Source organism: Drosophila virilis, unplaced genomic scaffold, assembly GCF_030788295.1.
Source record: "Drosophila virilis strain 15010-1051.87 unplaced genomic scaffold, Dvir_AGI_RSII-ME tig00001934, whole genome shotgun sequence".
NCBI classification, from domain to species: Eukaryota; Metazoa; Arthropoda; class Insecta; order Diptera; family Drosophilidae; genus Drosophila; species Drosophila virilis.
Window position 1 is genome coordinate 101,037 of NW_027212870.1, and position 25,352 is coordinate 126,388.

The following is a 25,352-nucleotide window of genomic DNA, read 5'->3' on the forward strand; positions in this document are numbered from 1 at the left end:
GCACTGCCTTGAAGGTTGTTGCTGGCACCCCTGATGCTTCAGATTTCTTAAGGATCCGCGTTACAGAGACGCAGTTGGTGGAGGCTAACTCCAAACAGATACTAATAAACTCCGAAACTCAAAAACAAATAAACAGACTAACGGACACTATCAATAAAATTATCAGTTCCCGCAAAGGCGATTTGGTTGACACTCCTCATTTATTCGAGACCCTGTTGGCAAGAAATAGAATACTGAACACAGAAATTCAAAATTTAGTACTCACCATAACGTTGGCAAAAGCAAGCATAGTAAATCCTACAATCCTTGATCATACCGATCTAAAATCACTTATCGAACAAGATACCCCAATAGTTAGCTTAATAGAAGCTTCTAAGATCAAGGTCCTTCAGTCCGAGAATATTATCCACATATTAATAGCCTACCCTAAAGTTGAGTTTAGGTGCCAAAAGGTCTCCGTCTACCCCGTTTCACACCAACAAACCATTCTGCGACTCGACGAAGACACGTTGGCGGAATGCGAAAAGGATACCTTTGCAGTTACTGGATGCACCGTAACTACGCATAACACCTTCTGCGAACGAGCACGGCGCGAAACCTGTGCTAGCTCCCTTCACGCGGGAAACATCGCCAACTGCCACACTCAACCTAGCCACCTGAAAGCGATAATGCTAGTGGATGACGGCGTCGTGGTCATCAACGAAGCGACAGCGCGCGTCCGAACAGATGATGACGCAGAGGTAACCGTCTCAGGAACCTTCCTGATAACTTTCGAACGGTCTGCAACTATCAATGGCACAGAATTTGTAAACCTGCGCAAATCACTAAGCAAGCAGCCTGGCATCGTGAGGTCACCACTCCTAAACATCATCGGACATGACCCGGCACTAAGCATACCACTTCTGCATCGTATGAACATCAACAACTTGCTATCAATTCGAGATTTCAAGGAGGAGGTAGTTGCGGCTGGCTCGCCTAAATTCTGGTTCGCGATTGGTGCGGTCCTGAATGTCGGACTAATTGGCTCATTCTTCCTTTTTCTGGTGCTAAGGAAAAGACGAGCCTCCATGCAGGTGCAGAAGGCGATTGACAGATACGACATGCCCGAGGACGGTCATCATCCTGAGGGGGGGTAGTTAACAACTAAGCATAAATATATTGCCCTAGCAACTAAGTAGCTTCGTATTAACAATGCTGACGCGCCAGAACTGAGTTCAGCGCTCTGCGCTAAGAACGGCCAGCAGCGGTAAGCTGACACTGCATGGAATGCTGAGTCGGCTTGCCGACCATGCTTTGATGGCGTGATGCATTGAGGCTTAGGGTATTTGTATAATTTGCTTGTCCCCTAGTTTTAGTTTTATATGAGGCGCGCAACACATAAGTCGCTGAAATAAATATACTGCTCCGGCATTGCCGATAAAACATATCTTTCGTTATTGTCTGAGCCCAAGGCCAGCAATAGAAGCCAACTTCAAAACATAATCTTCAGTAATATTACTGGATCAAGGAGAACATATTTGGATCAAGGGCAGCGCGGGATCAACGCAACTTACCCAAGATAACATTGTGTTACATCACAGAACATACATCAATTGATAACTTATATGTACCATAATATACATGCGTTGCACAGATGTATTGTTCATTATTATATGCGCATACATTATATAAGCGCAACAACCTAAATTTTATGTGTTGTACCTGTTTTCAGGTTAATGCTTTGCATATTTCTATACAAATATTTAATTCTTGTATCTATATAAAAATTTTATTCATACCATATTTTTAAAGTATATGTAAAACTAAGACATTTCGCAACACAATTTAGGTATAAACAATTTTATTGAAGGAATTGATATATGCCAGTAAAATGGTGTATATTTAATTTCTTTCAATAAAATCATTTGTGACGTAATGAAATAAACCAATATAAATTATCACTCTAAGCGGTGGATCACACGGTTCATGGGTCGATGGAGAACGCAGCAAACTGTGCGTCATCGTGTGAACTGCAGGACACATGAACATCGACATTTTGAACGCATATCGCAGTCCATGCTGTTTTGTACTTTAATTAATTTTATAGTGCTGCTTGGACTACATATGGTTGAGGGTTGTAACACTTTGCTAATTAAGTTGTTTAAAATTTTTCGAAGTTTTAAGCATATGGTATATTATTGGATAGATATCCCTGTGTCCCTGATATGCATAAATTATTAGATATCGTTATTTGTTATGTTGTATAACATTTGGCTTACGATATTAAGAAAAAAAGATAATTGTGAAACTTTCAAGCCAAGATGTGTTGTTTGTAATAATTTCATTGTTACTACATCGAGTAAACAAATGGGTTTCCTTTTATCGTAAAATTTAACAATTGCATCCAGTGGAAATTCGATTCATACAGATGTATGGACGATTAGTACGCTGGAAAAAAAGTTTCTAAAATTTTTGAAATTATTTTAAATATTTGTCATAATTGAAACTTTAACATTTTACATACTATTTAATATAGTATGTGACTTGTTTTACTTAATATATTTTTATCGCATAATTATGTTTGCAAGTTATGCATAATATGCATACATAATTTATACATATAAATAAATTATCAAGTTTGTCATCAAAATTAAAGTGTTTATTCCATTATGGTATTAAACAATGTGTGATAAAATATATATTAAGTAAGTGTACATATAAAGATATTTTTGAACGAATTGTATATATTTTCATATAGATATAATATGTGGTGAATCTTAAAAAATGTGAAACGTAAATTACCGAACATGAAATGCTATGTAACCATCTATATCTATAGTATATTTTTTATTCAAAAATATATTAAGTTGTAATGTAAATACATTTTGTAAATATGTATGTATATTTTGTACATACAAATTATAAAAACATTATTCTGATTGATCCTGCCAGTAGTTATATGCTTGTCTCAAAGATTAAGCTATGCATGTCTAAGTACACACGAATTAACAGTGAAACCGCAAAAGGCTCATTATATCAGTTATGGTTCCTTAGATCGTTAACAGTTACTTGGATAACTGTGGTTATTCTAGAGCTAATACATGCAATTAAAACACGGACCTTTTGGAACGTGTGCTTTTATTAGGCTAAAACCAAGCGATCGCAAGATCGTTTTATTGGTTGAACTCTAGATAACATGCACATCTTATGGTCTTGTACCGACGACAGATCTTTCAAATGTCTGCCCTATCAACTTTTGATGGTAGTATCTAGGACTACCATGGTTGCAACGGGTAACGGGGAATCAGGGTTCGATTCCGGAGAGGGAGCCTGAGAAACGGCTACCACATCTAAGGAAGGCAGCAGGCGCGTAAATTACCCACTCCCAGCTCGTGGAGGTAGTGACGAAAAATAACAATACAGGACTCATATCCGAGGCCCTGTAATTGGAATAAGTACACTTTTAATCCTTTAACAGGGACTTATTGGTGGGCAAGTCTGGTGCCAGCTGCCGCGGTAATTCCAGCTCCAATAGCGTATATTAAAGTTGTTGCGGTTAAAACGTTCGTAGTTGAACTTGTGCTTCATACGGGTAGTACAACTTACAATTGTAGTTAGTACTATACCTTTATGTATGTAAGCGTATTACCGGTGGAGTTCTTATATTAAATTAAATACTTGTATATTTTTATATATTCGTTGTAGTTAAAAGCCTGCAATAGTGCTCTTTATCGAGTGTTATTGTGGGCCGGTACAATTACTTTGAACAAATTAGAGTGATTTAAGCAGGCCTCAAATGCCTGAATATTCTGTACATGGGATAATGAAATAAGACCTCTGTTCTGCTCTCATTGGTTGGATGGATGGATCAAGAGGTACTGATTAATAGAAACAGTTTGGGGGCATTAGTATTACGACGCGAGAGGTGAAATTCTTAGACCGTCGTAAGACTTGCTTAAGCGAAAGCATTTGCCAAAGATGCTTTCATTAATCAAGAACGAAAGTTAGAGGTTCGAAGCCGATCAGATACCGCCCTAGCTCTAACCATAAACGATGCCAGCTAGCAATTGGGTGTAGCTACTTTTATGGCTCTCTCAGTCGCTTCCCGGGAAACCAAAGCTTTTGGGCTCCGGGGGAAGTATGGTTGCAAAGCTGAAACTTAAAGGAATTGACGGAAGGGCACCGCCACGATTGTAGCCTGCGGCTTTATTTTTCTCAACACGGGAAAACTTACCAGGTTCGAACATAAGTGTGTATGTCCGATCGACAGCTCTTTATCGAATCAATGGGTGGTGGTGCATGGCCGTTCTTAGTTCGTGGAGTGATTTGTCTGGTTAATTCCGATAGCGAACAAGACTCAAATATATTAAATAGATATCTTCAGGATTATGGTGTTGAAGCTTATATAGCGTTCATTCATAGTGGCAGTAAAATGTTTATTGTTTGAATGTGTTTATATAAGTGGAGCCCTACCTGTTGGTTTGCCCCATTATAAGGATACTAGCTTCTGAAGTGGACAAACTGCTTCTAGCAATAATGAGATTGAGCAATAACAGGTCTGTGATGTCCTTAGATGTCCTGAGCTGCACGCGCGCTACAATGAAAGTATCAACGTGTATTTCCTAGACCGAGAGGTCCGGGTAAACCGCTGAGCCACTTTCATGCTTGGGATTGTGAACTGAAACTGTTCACATGAACTTGGAATTCCCAGTAAATAACGTCCCTGCCCTTTGTACACAGTGCCCGTCGCTGCTACCGATTGAATTATTTAGTGAGATCTCCGGACGTGATCACTGTGACGCCTTGTGTGTTGCGTTTGTTCCGCAAAAGTTGACCGAACTTGATTATTCATTTTTATTCATTTTTATATATAGAAATAAGTAAAATTTTTCTGAATATAAATGAATAATCACTTAAAACATTTACACATACTTATGCCAAATTAATATATATTAATATAATATCTGCCATTTTTAATTTGGGATTTGTCTGTTTTTATGCGTTTTAATGATGAAAAACTTGCGTGTATATGTACCATAATATACATGCGTTGCACAGATGTATTGTTCATTTTTATATGCGCATACATTATATAAACACAACAACCTAAATTTTATGTGTTGTACCTGTTTTCAGGTTAATGCTTTGCATATTTCTATAAAAATATTTAATTCTTGTATCTATATAAAAATTTTATTCATACCATATTTTTAAAGTAAATGTAAAACTAAGACATTTCGCAACAGAATTTAGGTATAAACAATTTTATTGAAGGAATTGATGTATGCCAGTAAAATGGTGTATTTTTAATTTCTTTCAATAAAAACATTTGTGACGTAATGAAATAAACCAATATAAATTATCACTCTAAGCGGTGGATCACTCGGCTCATGGGTCGATGAAGAACGCAGCAAACTGTGCGTCATCGTGTGAACTGCAGGACACATGAACATCGACATTTTGAACGCATATCGCAGTCCATGCTGTTTTGTACTTTTATTAATTTTATAGTGCTGCTGACTACATATGGTTGAGGTTTGTAAGACTTTGCTAATTAAGTTGTTTAAAATTTTTCGAAGTTTTTAAGCATATGGTATATTATTGGATAGATATCCCTGATATCCCTGATATGCATAAATTATTAGATATATATTTTAAGAAAAAAAGATAATTGTGAAACTTTCAAGCCAAGATGTGTTGTTTGTAATAATTTTATTGTTACTACATCGAGTAAACAAATGGGTTTCCTTTTATTGTAAAATTTAACAATTGCATCCAGTGGAAATTCGATTCATACAGATGTATGGACGATTAGTACGCTGGAAAAAAAGTTTCTAAAATTTTTGAAATTATTTTAAATATTTGTCATAATTGAAACTTTAACATTTTACATACTATTTAATATAGTATGTGACTTGTTTTACTTAATATATTTTTATCGCATAATTATGTTTGCAAGTTATGCATAATATGCATACATAATTTATACATATAAATAAATTATCAAGTTTGTCATCAAAATTAAAGTGTTTATTCCATTATGGTATTAAACAATGTGTGATAAAATATATATTAAGTAAGTGTACATATAAAGATATTTTTGAACGAATTGTATATATTTTCATATAGATATAATATGTGGTGAATCTTAAAAAATGTGAAACGTAAATTACCGAACATGAAATGCTATGTAACCATCTATATCTATAGTATATTTTTTATTCAAAAATATATTAAGTTGTAATGTAAATACATTTTGTAAATATGTATGTATATTTTGTACATACAATTTATAAAAACATTATTCTGATTGATCCTGCCAGTAGTTATATGCTTGTCTCAAAGATTAAGCTATGCATGTCTAAGTACACACGAATTAACAGTGAAACCGCAAAAGGCTCATTATATCAGTTATGGTTCCTTAGATCGTTAACACTTACTTGGATAACTGTGGTAATTCTAGAGCTAATACATGCAATTAAAACACGGACCTTTTGGAACGTGTGCTTTTATTAGGCTAAAACCAAGCGATCGCAAGATCGTTTTATTGGTTGAACTCTAGATAACATGCAGATCTTATGGTCTTGTACCGACGACAGATCTTTCAAATGTCTGCCCTATCAACTTTTGATGGTAGTATCTAGGACTACCATGGTTGCAACGGGTAACGGGGTATCAGGGTTCGATTCCGGAGAGGGAGCCTGAGAAACGGCTACCACATCTAAGGAAGGCAGCAGGCGCGTAAATTACCCACTCCCAGCTCGTGGAGGTAGTGACGAAAAATAACAATACTCATATCCGAGGCCCTGTAATTGGAATAAGTACACTTTAAATCCTTTAACAAGGACCTATTGGAGGGCAAGTCTGGTGCCAGCAGCCGCGGTAATTCCAGCTCCAATAGCGTATATTAAAGTTGTTGCGGTTAAAACGTTCGTAGTTGAGCTTGTGCTTCATACGGGTAGTACAACTTACAATTGTAGTTAGTACTATACCTTTATGTATGTAAGCGTATTACCGGTGGAGTTCTTATATTAAATTAAATACTTGTATATTTTTATATATTCGTTGTAGTTAAAAGCCTGCAATAGTGCTCTTTATCGAGTGTTATTGTGGGCCGGTACAATTACTTTGAACAAATTAGAGTGATTTAAGCAGGCCTCAAATGCCTGAATATTCTGTACATGGGATAATGAAATAAGACCTCTGTTCTGCTTTCATTGGTTGGATGGATGGATCAAGAGGTACTGATTAATAGAAACAGTTTGGGGGCATTAGTATTACGACGCGAGAGGTGAAATTCTTGGACCGTCGTAAGACTTGCTTAAGCGAAAGCATTTGCCAAAGATGCTTTCATTAATCAAGAACGAAAGTTAGAGGTTCGAAGCCGATCAGATACCGCCCTAGCTCTAACCATAAACGATGCCAGCTAGCAATTGGGTGTAGCTACTTTTATGGCTCTCTCAGTCGCTTCCCGGGAAACCAAAGCTTTTGGGCTCCGGGGGAAGTATGGTTGCAAAGCTGAAACTTAAAGGAATTGACGGAAGGGCACCGCCACGAGTGTAGCCTGCGGCTTTATTTTACTCAACACGGGAAAACTTACCAGGTTCGAACATAAGTTTGTATGTCCGATCGACAGCTCTTTCTCGAATCTATGGGTGGTGGTGCATGGCCGTTCTTAGTTCGTGGAGTGATTTGTCTGGTTAATTCCGATAACGAACGAGACTCAAATATATTAAATAGATATCTTCAGGATTATGGTGTTGAAGCTTATATAGCGTTCATTCATAGTGGCAGTAAAATGTTTATTGTGTTTGAATGTGTTTATATAAGTGGAGCCCTACCTGTTGGTTTGCCCCATTATAAGAATACTAGCTTCTGAAATGGACAAACTGCGTCTAGCAATAATGAGATTGAGCAATAACAGGTCTGTGATGTCCTTAGATGTCCTGGGCTGCACGCGCGCTATAATGAAAGTATCAACGTGTATTTCCTAGACCGAGAGGTCCGGGTAAACCGCTGAGCCACTTTCATGCTTGGGATTGTGAACTGAAACTGTTCACATGAACTTGGAATTCCCAGTAAATAACGTCCCTGCCCTTTGTACACAGTGCCCGTCGCTGCTACCGATTGAATTATTTAGTGAGATCTCCGGACGTGATCACTGTGACGCCTTGTGTGTTGCGTTTGTTCCGCAAAAGTTGACCGAACTTGATTATTCATTTTTATTCATTTTTATATATAGAAATAAGTAAAATTTTTCTGAATATAAGTGAATAATCATTTAAAACATTTACACATACTTATGCCAAATTAATATACATTAATATAATATCTGCCATTTTTAATTTGGGATTTGTCTGTTTTTATGCGTTTTAATGATGAAAAACTTGCGTGTATATGTACCATAATATACATGCATTGCACAGATGTATTGTTCATTTTTATATGCGCATACATTATATAAACACAACAACCTAAATTTTATGTGTTGTACCTGTTTTCAGGTTAATGCTTTGCATATTTCTATACAAATATTTAATTCTTGTATCTATATAAAAATTTTATTCATACCATATTTTTAAAGTATATGTAAAACTAAGACATTTCGCAACACAATTTAGGTATAAACAATTTTATTGAAGGAATTGATGTATGCCAGTAAAATGGTGTATTTTAATTTCTTTCAATAAAAACATTTGTGACGTAATGAAATAAACCAATATAAATTATCACTCTAAGCGGTGGATCACTCGGCTCATGGGTCGATGAAGAACGCAGCAAACTGTGCGTCATCGTATGAACTGCAGGACACATGAACATCGACATTTTGAACGCATATCGCAGTCCATGCTGTTTTGTACTTTAATTAATTTTATAGTGCTGCTTGGACTACATATGGTTGAGGGTTGTAACACTTTGCTAATTAAGTTGTTTAAAATTTTTCGAAGTTTCAAGCATATGGTATATTATTGGATAGATATCCCTGATATCCCTGATATGCATAAATTATTAGATATCGTTATTTGTTATGTTGTATAACATTTGGCTTACGATATTAAGAAAAAAAGATAATTGTAAAACTTTCAAGCCAAGATGTGTTGTTTGTAATAATTTTATTGTTACTACATCGAGTAAACAAATGGGTTTCCTTTTATCGTAAAATTTAACAATTGCATCCAGTGGGAATTCGATTCATACAGATGTATGGACGATTAGTACGCTGGAAAAAAAGTTTCTAAAATTTTTGAAATTATTTTAAATATTTGTCATAATTGAAACTTTAACATTTTACATACTATTTAATATAGTATGTGACTTGTTTTACTTAATATATTTTTATCGCATAATTATGTTTGCAAGTTATGCATACATAATTTATACATATAAATAAATTATCAAGTTTGTCATCAAAATTAAAGTGTTTATTCCATTATGGTATTAAACAATGTGTGATAAAATATATATTAAGTAAGTGTACATATAAAGATATTTTTGAACGAATTGTATATATTTTCATATAGATATAATATGTGGTGAATCTTAAAAAATGTGAAACGTAAATTACCGAACATGAAATGCTATGTAACCATCTATATCTATAATATATTTTTTATTCAAAAATATATTAAGTTGTAATGTAAATACATTTTGTAAATATGTATGTATATTTTGTACATACAAATTATAAAAACATTATTCTGATTGATCCTGCCAGTAGTTATATGCTTGTCTCAAAGATTAAGCTATGCATGTCTAAGTACACACGAATTAACAGTGAAACCGTAAAAGGCTCATTATATCAGTTATGGTTCCTTAGATCGTTAACAGTTACTTGGATAACTGTGGTTATTCTAGAGCTAATACATGCAATTAAAACACGGACCTTTTGGAACGTGTGCTTTTATTAGGCTAAAACCAAGCGATCGCAAGATCGTTGTATTGGTTGAACTCTAGATAACATGCAGATCGTATGGTCTTGTACCGACGACAGATCTTTCAAATGTCTGCCCTATCAACTTTTGATGGTAGTATCTAGGACTACCATGGTTGCAACGGGTAACGGGGAATCAGGGTTCGATTCCGGAGAGGGAGCCTGAGAAACGGCTACCACATCTAAGGAAGGCAGCAGGCGCGTAAATTACCCACTCCCACTCCCTCGTGGAGGTAGTGACGAAAAATAACAATACAGGACTCATATCCGAGGCCCTGTAATTGGAATAAGTACACTTTAAATCCTTTAACAAGGACCTATTGGAGGGCAAGTCTGGTGCCAGCAGCCGCGGTAATTCCAGCTCCAATAGCGTATATTAAAGTTGTTGCGGTTAAAACGTTCGTAGTTGAACTTGTGCTTCATACGGGTAGTACAACTTACAATTGTAGTTAGTACTATACCTTTATGTATGTAAGCGTATTACCGGTGGAGTTCTTATATTAAATTAAATACTTGTATATTTTTATATATTCGTTGTAGTTAAAAGCCTGCAATAGTGCTCTTTATCGAGTGTTATTGTGGGCCGGTACAATTACTTTGAACAAATTAGAGTGATTTAAGCAGGCCTCAAATGCCTGAATATTCTGTACATGGGATAATGAAATAAGACCTCTGTTCTGCTCTCATTGGTTGGATGGATGGATCAAGAGGTACTGATTAATAGAAACAGTTTGGGGGCATTAGTATTACGACGCGAGAGGTGAAATTCTTAGACCGTCGTAAGACTTGCTTAAGCGAAAGCATTTGCCAAAGATGCTTTCATTAATCAAGAACGAAAGTTAGAGGTTCGAAGCCGATCAGATACCGCCCTAGCTCTAACCATAAACGATGCCAGCTAGCAATTGGGTGTAGCTACTTTTATGGCTCTCTCAGTCGCTTCCCGGGAAACCAAAGCTTTTGGGCTCCGGGGGAAGTATGGTTGCAAAGCTGAAACTTAAAGGAATTGACGGAAGGGCACCGCCACGATTGTAGCCTGCGGCTTTATTTTTCTCAACACGGGAAAACTTACCAGGTTCGAACATAAGTGTGTATGTCCGATCGACAGCTCTTTATCGAATCTATGGGTGGTGGTGCATGGCCGTTCTTAGTTCGTGGAGTGATTTGTCTGGTTAATTCCGATAGCGAACAAGACTCAAATATATTAAATAGATATTTTCAGGATTATGGTGTTGAAGCTTATATAGCGTTCATTCAAAGTGGCAGTAAAATGTTTATTGTGTTTGAATGTGTTTATATAAGTGGAGCCGTACCTGTTGGTTTGCCCCATTATAAGGATACTAGCTTCTGAAATGGACAAACTGCGTCTAGCAATAATGAGATTGAGCAATAACAGGTCTGTGATGTCCTTAGATGTCCTGGGCTGCATGCGCGCTACAATGAAAGTATCAACGTGTATTTCCTAGACCGAGAGGTCCGGGTAAGCCGCTGAACCACTTTCATGCTTGGGATTGGGAACTGAAACTGTTCACATGAACTTGGAATTCCCAGTAAATTACGTCCCTGCCCTTTGTACACACTGCCCGTCGCTGCTACCGATTGAATTATTTAGTGAGATCTCCGGACGTGATCACTGTGACGCCTTGTGTGTTGCGTTTGTTCCCCAAAAGTTGACCGAACTTGATTATTTACAGGTGAAGGATCATTATTGTATAATGTTCATTTTTATATATAGAAATAAGTAAAATTTTTCTGAATATAAATGAATAATCATTTATACCATTTACACATACTTATGCCAAATGAATATATATTAATATAATATCTGCCATTTTTAATTTGGGATTTGTCTGTTTTTATGCGTTTTAATGATGAAAAACTTGCGTGTATATGTACCATAATATACATGCGTTGCACAGATGTATTGTGCATTTTTATATGCGCATACATTATATAAACACAACAACCTAAATTTTATGTGTTGTACCTGTTTTCAGGTTAATGCTTTGCATATTTCTATAAAAATATTTAATTCTTGTATCTATATAAAAATTTTATTCATACCATATTTTTAAAGTATATGTAAAACTAAGACATTTCGCAACAGAATTTAGGTATAAACAATTTTATTGAAGGAATTGATGTATGCCAGTAAAATGGTGTATTTTTAATTTCTTTCAATAAAAACATTTGTGACGTAATGAAATAAACCAATATAAATTATCACTCTAAACGGTGGATCACTCGGCTCATGGGTCGATGAAGAACGCAGCAAACTGTGCGTCATCGTGTGAACTGCAGGACACATGAACATCGACATTTTGAACGCATATCGCAGTCCATGCTGTTTTGTACTTTTATTAATTTTATAGTGCTGCTTGGACTACATATGGTTGAGGTTTGTAAGACTTTGCTAATTAAGTTGTTTAAAATTTTTCGTAGTTTTTAAGCATATGGTATATTATTGGATAGATATCCCTGATATGCATAAATTATTAGATATATATATTAAGAAAAAAAGATAATTGTGAAACTTTCAAGCCAAGATGTGTTGTTTGTAATAATTTTATTGTTACTACATCGAGTAAACAAATGGGTTTCCTTTTATCGTAAAATTTAACAATTGCATCCAGTGGAAATTCGATTCATACAGATGTATGGACGATAAGTACGCTGGAAAGAAAGTTTCTAAAATTTTTGTAATTATTTTAAATATTTGTCATAATTGAAACTTTAACATTTTACATACTATTTAATATAGTATGTGACTTGTTTTACTTAATATATTTTTATCGCATAATTATGTTTGCAAGTTATGCATAATATGCATACATAATTTATACATATAAATAAATTATCAAGTTTGTCATCAAAATTAAAGTGTTTATTCCATTATGGTATTAAACAATGTGTGATAAAATATATATTAAGTAAGTGTACATATAAAGATATTTTTGAACGAATTGTATATATTTTCATATAGACATAATATGTGGTGAATCTTAAAAAATGTGAAACGTAAATTACCGAACATGAAATGCTATGTAACAATGGCCATATTCCTTTATATTTAACATTAATATCTATAGTATATTTTTTATTCAAAAATATATTAAGTTGTAATGTAAATACATTTTGTAAATATATATGTATATTTTGTACATACAAATTATAAAAACATTATTCTGATTGATCCTGCCAGTAGTTATATGCTTGTCTCAAAGATTAAGCTATGCATGTCTATGTACACACGAATTAACAGTGAAACCGCAAAAGGCTCATTATATCAGTTATGGTTCCTTAGATCGTTAACAGTTACTTGGATAACTGTGGTAATTCTAGAGCTAATACATGCAATTAAAACACGGACCTTTTGGAACGTGTGCTTTTATTAGGCTAAAACCAAGCGATCGCAAGATCGTTTTATTGGTTGAACTCTAGATAACATGCAGATCTTATGGTCATGTACCGACGACAGATCTTTCAAATGTCTGCCCTATCAACTTTTGATGGTAGTATCTAGGACTACCATGGTTGCAACGAGTAACGGGGAATCAGGGTTCGATTCCGGAGAGGGAGCCTGAGAAACGGCTACCACATCTAAGGAAGGCAGCAGGCGCGTAAATTACCCACTCCCAGCTCGTGGAGGTAGTGACGAAAAATAACAATACAGGACTCATATCCGAGGCCCTGTAATTGGAATAAGTACACTTTAAATCCTTTAACAAGGACCTATTGGAGGGCAAGTCTGGTGCCAGCAGCCGCGGTAATTCCAGCTCCAATAGCGTATATTAGAGTTGTATTATTGGATAGATATCCCTGATATCCCTGATATGCATAAATTATTAGATATATATATTAAGAAAAAAAGATAATTGTGAAACTTTCAAGCCAAGATGTGTTGTTTGTAATAATTTTATTGTTACTACATCGAGTAAACAAATGGGTTTCCTTTTATCGTAAAATTTAACAATTGCATCCAGTGGAAATTCGATTCATACAGATGTATGGACGATTAGTACGCTGGAAAAAAAGTTTCTAAAATTTTTGAAATTATTTTAAATATTTGTCATAATTGAAACTTTAACATTTTACATACTATTTAATATAGTATGTGACTTGTTTTACTTAATATATTTTTATCGCATAATTATGTTTGCAAGTTATGCATAATATGCATACATAATTTATACATATAAGAAATTATCAAGTTTGTCATCAAAATTAAAGTGTTTATTCCATTATGGTATTAAACAATGTGTGATAAAATATATATTAAGTAAGTGTACATATAAAGATATTTTTGAACGAATTGTATATATTTTCATATAGATATAATATGTGGTGAATCTTAAAAAATGTGAAACGTAAATTACCGAACATGAAATGCTATGTAACCATCTATATCTATAGTATATTTTTTATTCAAAAATATATTAAGTTGTAATGTAAATACATTTTGTAAATATGTATGTATATTTTGTACATACAAATTATAAAAACATTATTCTGATTGATCCTGCCAGTAGTTATATGCTTGTCTCAAAGATTAAGCTATGCATGTCTAAGTACACACGAATTAACAGTGAAACCGCAAAAGGCTCATTATATCAGTTATGGTTCCTTAGATCGTTAACAGTTACTTGGATAACTGTGGTAATTCTAGAGCTAATACATGCAATTAAAACACGGACCTTTTGGAACGTGTGCTTTTATTAGGCTAAAACCAAGCGATCGCAAGATCGTTTTATTGGTTGAACTCTAGATAACATGCAGATCTTATGGTCTTGTACCGACGACAGATCTTTCAAATGTCTGCCCTATCAACTTTTGATGGTAGTATCTAGGACTACCATGGTTGCAACGGGTAACGGGGAATCAGGGTTCGATTCCGGAGAGGGAGCCTGAGAAACGGCTACCACATCTAAGGAAGGCAGCAGGCGCGTAAATTACCCACTCCCAGCTCGTGGAGGTAGTGACGAAAAATAACAATACAGGACTCATATCCGAGGCCCTGTAATTGGAATAAGTACACTTTTAATCCTTTAACAGGGACTTATTGGTGGGCAAGTCTGGTGCCAGCAGCCGCGGTAATTCCAGCTCCAATAGCGTATATTAAAGTTGTTGCGGTTAAAACGTTCGTAGTTGAACTTGTGCTTCATACGGGTAGTACAACTTACAATTGTAGTTAATACTATACCTTTATGTATGTAAGCGTATTACCGGTGGAGTTCTTATATTAAATTAAATACTTGTATATTTTTATATATTCGTTGTAGTTAAAAGCCTGCAATAGTGCTCTTTATCGAGTGTTATTGTGGGCCGGTACAATTACTTTGAACAAATTAGAGTGATTTAAGCAGGCCTCAAATGCCTGAATATTCTGTACATGGGATAATGAAATAAGACCTCTGTTCTGCTTTCATTGGTTGGATGGATGGATCAAGAGGTACTGATTAATAGAAACAGTTTGGGGGCATTAGTATTACGACGCGAGAGGTGAAATTCTTGGACCGTCGTAAGACTTGCTTAAGCGAAAGCATTTGCCAAAGATGCTTTCATTAATCAAGAACGAAAGTTAGAGGTTCGAAGCCGATCAGATACCGCCCTAGCTCTAACCATAAACGATGCCAGCTAGCAATTGGGTGTAGCTACTTTTATGGCTCTCTCAGTCGCTTCCCGGGAAACCAAAGCTTTTGGGCTCCGGGGGAAGTATGGTTGCAAAGCTGAAACTTAAAGGAATTGACGGAAGGGCACCGCCACGATTGTAGCCTGCGGCTTTATTTTACTCAACACGGGAAAACTTACCAGGTTCGAACATAAGTGTGTATGTCCGATCGACAGCTCTTTATCGAATCTATGGGTGGTGGTGCATGGCCGTTCTTAGTTCGTGGAGTGATTTGTCTGGTTAATTCCGATAGCGAACAAGACTCAAATATATTAAATAGATATTTTCAGGATTATGGTGTTGAAGCTTATATAGCGTTCATTCAAAGTGGCAGTAAAATGTTTATTGTGTTTGAATGTGTTTATATAAGTGGAGCCGTACCTGTTGGTTTGCCCCATTATAAGGATACTAGCTTCTGAAATGGACAAACTGCGTCTAGCAATAATGAGATTGAGCAATAACAGGTCTGTGATGTCCTTAGATGTCCTGGGCTGCATGCGCGCTACAATGAAAGTATCAACGTGTATTTCCTAGACCGAGAGGTCCGGGTAAGCCGCTGAACCACTTTCATGCTTGGGATTGTGAACTGAAACTGTTCACATGAACTTGGAATTCCCAGTAAATTACGTCCCTGCCCTTTGTACACACTGCCCGTAGCTGCTACCGATTGAATTATTTAGTGAGATCTCCGGACGTGATCACTGTGACGCCTTGTGTGTTGCGTTTGTTCCCCAAAAGTTGACCGAACTTGATTATTTACAGGTGAAGGATCATTATTGTATAATGTTCATTTTTATATATAAAAATAAGTAAAATTTTTCTGAATATAAATGAATAATCATTTATACCATTTACACATACTTATGCCAAATGAATATATATTAATATAATATCTGCCATTTTTAATTTGGGATTTGTCTGTTTTTATGCGTTTTAATGATGAAAAACTTGCGTGTATATGTACCATAATATACATGCGTTGCACAGATGTATTGTGCATTTTTATATGCGCATACATTATATAAACACAACAACCTAAATTTTATGTGTTGTACCTGTTTTCAGGTTAATGCTTTGCATATTTCTATAAAAATATTTAATTCTTGTATCTATATAAAAATTTTATTCATACCATATTTTTAAAGTATATGTAAAACTAAGACATTTCGCAACAGAATTTAGGTATAAACAATTTTATTGAAGGAATTGATGTATGCCAGTAAAATGGTGTATTTTTAATTTCTTTCAATAAAAACATTTGTGACGTAATGAAATAAACCAATATAAATTATCACTCTAAACGGTGGATCACTCGGCTCATGGGTCGATGAAGAACGCAGCAAACTGTGCGTCATCGTGTGAACTGCAGGACACATGAACATCGACATTTTGAACGCATATCGCAGTCCATGCTGTTTTGTACTTTTATTAATTTTATAGTGCTGCTTGGACTACATATGGTTGAGGTTTGTAAGACTTTGCTAATTAAGTTGTCTAAAATTTTTCGTAGTTTTTAAGCATATGGTATATTATTGGATAGATATCCCTGATATGCATAAATTATTAGATATATATATTAAGAAAAAAAGATAATTGTGAAACTTTCAAGCCAAGATGTGTTGTTTGTAATAATTTTATTGTTACTACATCGAGTAAACAAATGGGTTTCCTTTTATCGTAAAATTTAACAATTGCATCCAGTGGAAATTCGATTCATACAGATGTATGGACGATAAGTACGCTGGAAAGAAAGTTTCTAAAATTTTTGAAATTATTTTAAATATTTGTCATAATTGAAACTTTAACATTTTACATACTATTTAATATAGTATGTGACTTGTTTTACTTAATATATTTTTATCGCATAATTATGTTTGCAAGTTATGCATAATATGCATACATAATTTATACATATAAATAAATTATCAAGTTTGTCATCAAAATTAAAGTGTTTATTCCATTATGGTATTAAACAATGTGTGATAAAATATATATTAAGTAAGTGTACATATAAAGATATTTTTGAACGAATTGTATATATTTTCATATAGACATAATATGTGGTGAATCTTAAAAAATGTGAAACGTAAATTACCGAACATGAAATGCTATGTAACAATGGCCATATTCGTTTATATTTAACATTAATATCTATAGTATATTTTTTATTCAAAAATATATTAAGTTGTAATGTAAATACATTTTGTAAATATATATGTATATTTTGTACATACAAATTATAAAAACATTATTCTGATTGATCCTGCCAGTAGTTATATGCTTGTCTCAAAGATTAAGCTATGCATGTCTAAGTACACACGAATTAACAGTGAAACCGCAAAAGGCTCATTATATCAGTTATGGTTCCTTAGATCGTTAACAGTTACTTGGATAACTGTGGTAATTCTAGAGCTAATACATGCAATTAAAACACGGACCTTTTGGAACGTGTGCTTTTATTAGGCTAAAACCAAGCGATCGCAAGATCGTTTTATTGGTTGAACTCTAGATAACATGCAGATCTTATGGTCTTGTACCGACGACAGATCTTTCAAATGTCTGCCCTATCAACTTTTGATGGTAGTATCTAGGACTACCATGGTTGCAACGAGTAACGGGGAATCAGGGTTCGATTCCGGAGAGGGAGCCTGAGAAACGGCTACCACATCTAAGGAAGGCAGCAGGCGCGTAAATTACCCACTCCCAGCTCGTGGAGGTAGTGACGAAAAATAACAATACAGGACTCATATCCGAGGCCCTGTAATTGGAATAAGTACACTTTAAATCCTTTAACAAGGACCTATTGGAGGGCAAGTCTGGTGCCAGCAGCCGCGGTAATTCCAGCTCCAATAGCGTATATTAAAGTTGTATTATTGGATAGATATCCCTGATATCCCTGATATGCATAAATTATTAGATATATATATTAAGAAAAAAAGATAATTGTGAAACTTTCAAGCCAAGATGTGTTGTTTGTAATAATTTTATTGTTACTACATCGAGTAAACAAATGGGTTTCCTTTTATCGTAAAATTTAACAATTGCATCCAGTGGAAATTCGATTCATACAGATGTATGGACGATTAGTACGCTGGAAAAAAAGTTTCTAAAATTTTTGAAATTATTTTAAATATTTGTCATAATTGAAACTTTAACATTTTACATACTATTTAATATAGTATGTGACTTGTTTTACTTAATATATTTTTATCGCATAATTATGTTTGCAAGTTATGCATAATATGCATACATAATTTATACATATAAATAAATTATCAAGTTTGTCATCAAAATTAAAGTGTTTATTCCATTATGGTATTAAACAATGTGTGATAAAATATATATTAAGTAAGTGTACATATAAAGATATTTTTGAACGAATTGTATATATTTTCATATAGATATAATATGTGGTGAATCTTAAAAAATGTGAAACGTAAATTACCGAACATGAAATGCTATGTAACCATCTATATCTATAGTATATTTTTTATTCAAAAATATATTAAGTTGTAATGTAAATACATTTTGTAAATATGTATGTATATTTTGTACATACAAATTATAAAAACATTATTCTGATTGATCCTGCCAGTAGTTATATGCTTGTCTCAAAGATTAAGCTATGCATGTCTAAGTACACACGAATTAACAGTGAAACCGCAAAAGGCTCATTATATCAGTTATGGTTCCTTAGATCGTTAACAGTTACTTGGATAACTGTGGTAATTCTAGAGCTAATACATGCAATTAAAACACGGACCTTTTGGAACGTGTGCTTTTATTAGGCTAAAACCAAGCGATCGCAAGATCGTTTTATTGGTTGAACTCTAGATAACATGCAGATCTTATGGTCTTGTACCGACGACAGATCTTTCAAATGTCTGCCCTATCAACTTTTGATGGTAGTATCTAGGACTACCATGGTTGCAACGGGTAACGGGGAATCAGGGTTCGATTCCGGAGAGGGAGCCTGAGAAACGGCTACCACATCTAAGGAAGGCAGCAGGCGCGTAAATTACCCACTCCCAGCTCGTGGAGGTAGTGACGAAAAATAACAATACAGGACTCATATCCGAGGCCCTGTAATTGGAATAAGTACACTTTAAATCCTTTAACAAGGACCTATTGGAGGGCAAGTCTGGTGCCAGCAGCCGCGGTAATTCCAGCTCCAATAGCGTATATTAAAGTTGTTGCGGTTAAAACGTTCGTAGTTGAGCTTGTGCTTCATACGGGTAGTACAACTTACAATTGTAGTTAGTACTATACCTTTATGTATGTAAGCGTATTACCGGTGGAGTTCTTATATTAAATTAAATACTTGTATATTTTTATATATTCGTTGTAGTTAAAAGCCTGCAATAGTGCTCTTTATCGAGTGTTATTGTGGGCCGGTACAATTACTTTGAACAAATTAGAGTGATTTAAGCAGGCCTCAAATGCCTGAATATTCTGTACATGGGATAATGAAATAAGGCCTCTGTTCTGCTTTCATTGGTTGGATGGATGGATCAAGAGGTACTGATTAATAGAAACAGTTTGGGGGCATTAGTATTACGACGCGAGAGGTGAAATTCTTGGACCGTCGTAAGACTTGCTTAAGCGAAAGCATTTGCCAAAGATGCTTTCATTAATCAAGAACGAAAGTTAGAGGTTCGAAGCCGATCAGATACCGCCCTAGCTCTAACCATAAACGATGCCAGCTAGCAATTGGGTGTAGCTACTTTTATGGCTCTCTCAGTCGCTTCCCGGGAAACCAAAGCTTTTGGGCTCCGGGGGAAGTATGGTTGCAAAGCTGAAACTTAAAGGAATTGACGGAAGGGCACCGCCACGAGTGTAGCCTGCGGCTTTATTTTACTCAACACGGGAAAACTTACCAGGTTCGAACATAAGTGTGTATGTCCGATCGACAGCTCTTTCTCGAATCTATGGGTGGTGGTGCATGGCCGTTCTTAGTTCGTGGAGTGATTTGTCTGGTTAATTCCGATAACGAACGAGACTCAAATATATTAAATAGATATCTTCAGGATTATGGTGTTGAAGCTTATAAAGCGTTCATTCATAGTGGCAGTAAAATGTTTATTGTGTTTGAATGTGTTTATATAAGTGGAGCCCTACCTGTTGGTTTGCCCCATTATAAGGATACTAGCTTCTGAAATGGACAAACTGCGTCTAGCAATAATGAGATTGAGCAATAACAGGTCTGTGATGTCCTTAGATGTCCTGGGCTGCACGCGCGCTACAATGAAAGTATCAACGTGTATTTCCTAGACCGAGAGGTCCGGGTAAGCCGCTGAGCCACTTTCATGCTTGGGATTGTGAACTGAAACTGTTCACATGAACTTGGAATTCCCAGTAAATAACGTCCCTGCCCTTTGTACACAGTGCCCGTCGCTGCTACCGATTGAATTATTTAGTGAGATCTCCGGACGTGATCACTGTGACGCCTTGTGTGTTGCGTTTGTTCCGCAAAAGTTGACCGAACTTGATTATTCATTTTTATTCATTTTTATATATAGAAATAAGTAAAATTTTTCTGAATATAAATGAATAATCATTTAAAACATTTACACATACTTATGCCAAATTAATATATATTAATATAATATCTGCCATTTTTAATATGGGATTTGTCTGTTTTTATGCGTTTTAATGATGAAAAACTTGCGTGTATATGTACCATAATATACATGCATTGCACAGATGTATTGTTCATTTTTATATGCGCATACATTATATAAACACAACAACCTAAATTTTATGTGTTGTACCTGTTTTCAGGTTAATGCTTTGCATATTTCTATACAAATATTTAATTCTTGTATCTATATAAAAATTTTATTCATACCATATTTTTAAAGTATATGTAAAACTAAGACATTTCGCAACACAATTTAGGTATAAACAATTTTATTGAAGGAATTGATGTATGCCAGTAAAATGGTGTATTTTAATTTCTTTCAATAAAAACATTTGTGACGTAATGAAATAAACCAATATAAATTATCACTCTAAGCGGTGGATCACTCGGCTCATGGGTCGATGAAGAACGCAGCAAACTGTGCGTCATCGTGTGAACTGCAGGACACATGAACATCGACATTTTGAACGCATATCGCAGTCCATGCTGTTTTGTACTTTAATTAATTTTATAGTGCTGCTTGGACTACATATGGTTGAGGGTTGTAACACTTTGCTAATTAAGTTGTTTAAAATTTTTCGAAGTTTCAAGCATATGGTATATTATTGGATAGATATCCCTGATATCCCTGATATGCATAAATTATTAGATATCGTTATTTGTTATGTTGTATAACATTTGGCTTACGATATTAAGAAAAAAAGATAATTGTAAAACTTTCAAGCCAAGATGTGTTGTTTGTAATAATTTTATTGTTACTACATCGAGTAAACAAATGGGTTTCCTTTTATCGTAAAATTTAACAATTGCATCCAGTGGAAATTCGATTCATACAGATGTATGGACGATTAGTACGCTGGAAAAAAAGTTTCTAAAATTTTTGAAATTATTTTAAATATTTGTCATAATTGAAACTTTAACATTTTACATACTATTTAATATAGTATGTGACTTGTTTTACTTAATATATTTTTATCGCATAATTATGTTTGCAAGTTATGCATACATAATTTATACATATAAATAAATTATCAAGTTTGTCATCAAAATTAAAGTGTTTATTCCATTATGGTATTAAACAATGTGTGATAAAATATATATTAAGTAAGTGTACATATAAAGATATTTTTGAACGAATTGTATATATTTTCATATAGACATAATATGTGGTGAATCTTAAAAAATGTGAAACGTAAATTACCGAACATGAAATGCTATGTAACCATCTATATCTATAATATATTTTTTATTCAAAAATATATTAAGTTGTAATGTAAATACATTTTGTAAATATGTATGTATATTTTGTACATACAAATTATAAAAACATTATTCTGATTGATCCTGCCAGTAGTTATATGCTTGTCTCAAAGATTAAGCTATGCATGTCTAAGTACACACGAATTAACAGTGAAACCGCAAAAGGCTCATTATATCAGTTATGGTTCCTTAGATCGTTAACAGTTACTTGGATAACTGTGGTTATTCTAGAGCTAATACATGCAATTAAAACACGGACCTTTTGGAACGTGTGCTTTTATTAGGCTAAAACCAAGCGATCGCAAGATCGTTTTATTGGTTGAACTCTAGATAACATGCAGATCGTATGGTCTTGTACCGACGACAGATCTTTCAAATGTCTGCCCTATCAACTTTTGATGGTAGTATCTAGGACTACCATGGTTGCAACGGGTAACGGGGAATCAGGGTTCGATTCCGGAGAGGGAGCCTGAGAAACGGCTACCACATCTAAGGAAGGCAGCAGGCGCGTAAATTACCCACTCCCAGCTCGTGGAGGTAGTGACGAAAAATAACAATACAGGACTCATATCCGAGGCCCTGTAATTGGAATAAGTACACTTTAAATCCTTTAACAAGGACCTATTGGAGGGCAAGTCTGGTGCCAGCAGCCGCGGTAATTCCAGCTCCAATAGCGTATATTAAAGTTGTTGCGGTTAAAACGTTCGTAGTTGAACTTGTGCTTCATACGGGTAGTACAACTTACAATTGTAGTTAGTACTATACCTTTATGTATGTAAGCGTATTACCGGTGGAGTTCTTATATTAAATTAAATACTTGTATATTTTTACATATTCGTTGTAGTTAAAAGCCTGCAATAGTGCTCTTTATCGAGTGTTATTGTGGGCCGGTACAATTACTTTGAACAAATTAGAGTGCTTTAAGCAGGCCTCAAATGCCTGAATATTCTGTACATGGGATAATGAAATAAGACCTCTGTTCTGCTCTCATTGGTTGGATGGATGGATCAAGAGGTACTGATTAATAGAAACAGTTTGGGGGCATTAGTATTACGACGCGAGAGGTGAAATTCTTGGACCGTCGTAAGACTTGCTTAAGCGAAAGCATTTGCCAAAGATGTTTTAATTAATCAAGAACAAAAGTTAGAGGTTCGAAGGCGATCAGATACCGCCCTAGCTCTAACCATAAACGATGCCAGCTAGCAATTGGGTGTAGCTACTTTTATGGCTCTCTCAGTCGCTTCCCGGGAAACCAAAGCTTTTGGGCTCCGGGGGAAGTATGGTTGCAAAGCTGAAACTTAAAGGAATTGACGGAAGGGCACCGCCACGAGTGTAGCCTGCGGCTTTATTTTACTCAACACGGGAAAACTTACCAGGTTCGAACATAAGTGTGTATGTCCGATCGATAGCTCTTTATCGAATCTATGGGTGGTGGTGCATGGCCGTTCTTAGTTCGTGGAGTGATTTGTCTGGTTAATTCCGATAGCGAACAAGACTCAAATATATTAAATAGATATTTTCAGGATTATGGTGTTGAAGCTTATATAGCGTTCATTCAAAGTGGCAGTAAAATGTTTATTGTGTTTGAATGTGTTTATATAAGTGGAGCCCTACCTGTTGGTTTGCCCCATTATAAGGATACTAGCTTCTGAAATGGACAAACTGCGTCTAGCAATAATGAGATTGAGCAATAACAGGTCTGTGATGTCCTTAGATGTCCTGGGCTGCATGCGCGCTACAATGAAAGTATCAACGTGTATTTCCTAGACCGAGAGGTCCGGGTAAGCCGCTGAACCACTTTCATGCTTGGGATTGTGAACTGAAACTGTTCACATGAACTTGGAATTCCCAGTAAATTACGTCCCTGCCCTTTGTACATACTGCCCGTCGCTGCTACCGATTGAATTATTTAGTGAGATCTCCGGACGTGATCACTGTGACGCCTTGTGTGTTGCGTTTGTTCCCCAAAAGTTGACCGAACTTGATTATTTACAGGTGAAGGATCATTATTGTATAATGTTCATTTTTATATATAGAAATAAGTAAAATTTTTCTGAATATAAATGAATAATCATTTATACCATTTACACATACTTATGCCAAATGAATATATATTAATATAATATCTGCCATTTTTAATTTGGGATTTGTCTGTTTTTATGCGTTTTAATGATGAAAAACTTGCGTGTATATGTACCATAATATACATGCGTTGCACAGATGTATTGTGCATTTTTATATGCGCATACATTATATAAACGCAACAACCTAAATTTTATGTGTTGTACCTGTTTTCAGGTTAATGCTTTGCATATTTCTATACAAATATTTAATTCTTGTATCTATATAAAAATTTTATTCATACCATATTTTTAAAGTATATGTAAAACTAAGACATTTCGCAACAGAATTTAGGTATAAACAATTTTATTGAAGGAATTGATGTATGCCAGTAAAATGGTGTATTTTTAATTTCTTTCAATAAAAACATTTGTGACGTAATGAAATAAACCAATATAAATTATCACTCTAAACGGTGGATCACTCGGCTCATGGGTCGATGAAGAACGCAGCAAACTGTGCGTCATCGTGTGAACTGCAGGACACATGAACATCGACATTTTGAACGCATATCGCAGTCCATGCTGTTTTGTACTTTTATTAATTTTATAGTGCTGCTTGGACTACATATGGTTGAGGTTTGTAAGACTTTGCTAATTAAGTTGTTTAAAATTTTTCGTAGTTTTTAAGCATATGGTATATTATTGGATAGATATCCCTGATATGCATAAATTATTAGATATATATATTAAGAAAAAAAGATAATTGTGAAACTTTCAAGCCAAGATGTGTTGTTTGTAATAATTTTATTGTTA

General features: G+C 35.0%; 2 non-coding genes and 5 pseudogenes across 2 annotated transcripts; all 7 read left to right on the forward strand.

Annotated features, from left to right (window-relative positions):
• The first annotated feature begins 1,938 nt into the window (after window positions 1–1,938).
• On the forward strand, window positions 1,939–2,117 carry LOC6636522 (5.8S ribosomal RNA; annotated as a pseudogene).
• A 3,225-nt stretch (window positions 2,118–5,342) lies between these two features.
• LOC116650096 (5.8S ribosomal RNA) lies at window positions 5,343–5,495 on the forward strand (annotated as a pseudogene).
• A 3,214-nt stretch (window positions 5,496–8,709) lies between these two features.
• Window positions 8,710–8,888, forward strand: LOC116650102 (5.8S ribosomal RNA). The gene has a single exon (XR_011417354.1). It is a non-coding gene; the product is annotated as a 5.8S ribosomal RNA (ribosomal RNA).
• A 3,243-nt stretch (window positions 8,889–12,131) lies between these two features.
• Window positions 12,132–12,284, forward strand: LOC116650097 (5.8S ribosomal RNA; annotated as a pseudogene).
• Window positions 12,285–16,867: 4,583 nt separating this feature from the next.
• Window positions 16,868–17,020, forward strand: LOC116650098 (5.8S ribosomal RNA; annotated as a pseudogene).
• A 4,562-nt stretch (window positions 17,021–21,582) lies between these two features.
• Window positions 21,583–21,761, forward strand: LOC6636521 (5.8S ribosomal RNA). Its single transcript, XR_049256.2, has one exon. It is a non-coding gene; the product is annotated as a 5.8S ribosomal RNA (ribosomal RNA).
• A 3,240-nt stretch (window positions 21,762–25,001) lies between these two features.
• Window positions 25,002–25,154, forward strand: LOC116650099 (5.8S ribosomal RNA; annotated as a pseudogene).
• Window positions 25,155–25,352: the final 198 nt, after the last annotated feature.